We start from the raw sequence: 3148 nt of genomic DNA, 5'->3' as shown, positions 1-3148 counted from the left end.
CCGTCTCAGCACCCCCGCGTGGAGCGTCGGCGACCCGGGGCTGTGCCCCCAGGTCCTTGCAGTATGGGAGTCCTCCCCAAGTGCCATTGTCCTGCCTGGAACGGAGGTTGGAACTACAGGGAGCTAGCCTGTGCCATTGGTTCCCATAGAAACAGAGCCCTGAGACACCTCCTGCCTTGCAGCATGCATGGAGCACTTGCTAGCACTTACTCACAAAATTCATATTTAAATCATCTTTATTTACAAAATACTACCCTGAGAATTATAATTCAATTAAGCTTCAATTTGAGCAAAACAAGTAGTTACTTAAACTGAAAATGAGGGATAAGTCATAACTATGAAGAGAGACTAAAAGTATCAGGTTTCTTGCTGTGCTTCTGGATTTCAGGAGAAGGGTCATTTGAGCACAGAAGCGACCCTGAAGGGAACCCACCCCTACTTTCAGAATGTGGGGGTGGAGGTGAAAATCCAGCTCTTAGAGGAACATAAGGGGGAAAACCCCTCGGTGAACAGACATTTCTCATTGCAAATGGAGGTGGTGTTTGGACAGGGAAAACCCTTGGTAGAAAATAATTTCAAGGAGCTCCATACATGCTTCCTGAAGGAGGTGGAGGAAAAGGAGGTTCTCTTCTCATGAATGGACCCCTCATATCCACTGGAAACAATGGACCTCTGATTGCAGGAAAAGGTGGAGTAGCAAAGCCAGGGCCAGTTGCTTCCCTTTCAGCAGGCACAGATGAATTAGGCACATTTCCATTACCAAGGTCGTCTTTGGTATCATTTCTACTGGATTCCATTTGTGAAGGCTTCGGCCCATCCACTTTATCCAAAGAAGGCATATTAAAACTTCTGAGTTCTGCTGGTCCAGATGGTCCACCAGGATTAGAATCCAATCTGTCTTGCCTTCGTGGAAGAAGAGCTGGATCAGAACATGGTTGGCCTGGTGGAGGGTTCGTCATCCTCCGGTGCTGTTCCCACGGAGGTGACAGGAACCCAGAAGGTGCTCCACGAGAATCGGTTAACCTATCACAGCCCGATTCTCCTCTTTCATTGGTCATCTGATGATCCAGAGTATTCTCTGCACCTCTTGAGCCTCTTCCTCCTCCTCGCCCTGGAGTCAAAGGTGCGAGTCTGAGTGGAGAGAGAAAAGCTCTCGTTTCGGATGAAGGTCGACCCACTGGTGAGGCACCATATGGGGACTGCTCTCTGCCAAATGCTGTATTTGGACCATCGAGTGCAAAAGGATCTTTTTTCACAAGTTCAAATTTAAACTCTTTTTCCGTTAATTTTTCTCTCTTGTAAACATTTCCTTTCCTTAAATAACTGAGGTGTCTTTCAGCAGTCTCAGCTGCCACCCAACTGCCATGCGCTTCTTTCTCATAGGCCATCAACTGCCCTTGATAAGAACGAACGCTTCTCTCCAATTCTTCTTCCACATCTCTGGCTCGCCTTCTGTAGGTCTCCAGTTCCTCAGCTGCATGGCTCATCTTCTCTTCTACTTTGGAAAGTTTCTCCTCCTTCTCTAACTGGTAATTTTCCTCTACTATTAATTGCCTGTAGAGTTTCATTCCATTTTCTTGATACAGTTCAGTCATTACTTGAAGTTTCAGCTGAAGCTTCTGATTTTCACTTTCCAACTGTGTGTTTTCTGACTGTAAAGATGCTTGTTCAGTCAGGAGATTTGTAATATGCTCTGTAAGCTCTTCCTTTTTTTTATCTACTTCAGATAACCGAGTGTGAATTTGGTTTCTTTCTCCTTCTAGGGTTTTTAAAGAAGCATTTAACTTAGCAGCGTGAATCAGTTTCTTCAAAGCTCCTTCTGGTGGATCATCTAAGTGAGGACCATTTTGTGATTCACTCTTCATTTCCAATTCCAAGTCATCATCCGTCATGTCTTCTCCAAGCACAGCAGCCCAGTCTTTCATCTTGAGCAAGCGTTCAGTCAGAGACTTGATGTGATTTTCTTTATCACTCAGAACTTGTTCGGCGTGGACTTTGGAGTCTTCAAATGTTATTTTCTGTTTATGAAGTTCACTCACTTGTTCTTTCAATACTTCAGCTTCTTGTAAAAGCTGTTGGTGGCTTTCCTGAAGTTGGGAATTTTCATTCAAGGCATCTTTTAGTGCCGCCTTCAGACGTTCTTCATTCATCTGAAAGATTTTGGAGATTAGTTTGGCTTCAGCTACTTGTGACTTGATGGATTTCGATTCATCTTCTAGGGACTGTATCCTTTTTGAAATATCTGCCATCAGTTCATCTTGCTCACAATGTTTAGATTTCTGTTCTTTTAATTCTTTTGCTAGAAAGACTATTTCATCCTCAAGTTTAGATTTGGACCTGCTCAGCTTTTCATAGGTTGCCTCCAAGCTTTGCGCTTCTGTTGACTCCTTCTCAAAGCTGACATCCTTCAAAGCTGACTGTAAGCCTTCATTCTCCTCTTGAACAATGCTAAGTTTGTCAAGTAGTTTACATTTTTCTTCAATTAGTCCAGAAAGCTCTTCAGCAAGCTTTTTCTCTCTTCTTACATAAAGCCGGCTTCTCACCGATCGAACACTTCTCCACAGAAACAAGAGAATCAAAAATGCAGTAAGAGCCTCACATGTCACCAGTTCCCACAGAAAACCAGGGCCCGGTCTCAGGTCTTCAGGCAATGCTGCCACAGTCCTGCACAGCTTTCCCAGAACCAGCCCCAAGTACAGCTGAGGGGCAGCCCCGGGCACCTCCATGATGCCAAGGCTGCTAGGGCTGTGGCCGCGGTAGCCACAGCCTGGCTGGGCCACAACCAGCAGCTGAGACAGCTCTACGTTCTGTCAGGAATGCAAACTGGCCCCGGTGACAGCAGCAGACACAGCGCAGCCAGCCGTGTGGGGAGCCGGGGAGCTCTGGTGCCCACTGGCCTCAGGCATCCCCCATGCGCACCCTGGTAACCAGGCCCCTTTGTGACATCACTTCTGCCACACGGTTCCGAGCCCCCCCCCCATGGGCCTGTGACACACGCTGTCCTTGCCACCCCCCACCTCGGCTCAGTTTCGGCTGGGCCACTGCCGGATTTGAATCCATGTTTATAACGCATGATGGTCAAGTGTGGGTAAGTAGCAAACTCATCACCTAAATATTGTCATTTCTTTGTGTTGGGAAAACTCAAAAT

At 46.6% G+C, this 3148-nt stretch overlaps 1 pseudogene; it reads right to left on the bottom strand.

Annotated features, from left to right (window-relative positions):
* Positions 1–357: 357 nt before the first annotated feature.
* On the bottom strand, positions 358–2735 carry LOC103609944 (annotated as a pseudogene).
* Between the last annotated feature and the right edge of the window lie 413 nt (positions 2736–3148).

Source organism: Galeopterus variegatus, unplaced genomic scaffold (genome assembly GCF_000696425.1).
Source record: "Galeopterus variegatus unplaced genomic scaffold, G_variegatus-3.0.2 Scaffold10331, whole genome shotgun sequence".
Classification (NCBI taxonomy): domain Eukaryota; kingdom Metazoa; phylum Chordata; class Mammalia; order Dermoptera; family Cynocephalidae; genus Galeopterus; species Galeopterus variegatus.
This window is presented reverse-complemented; position numbering and strand designations above follow the sequence as displayed.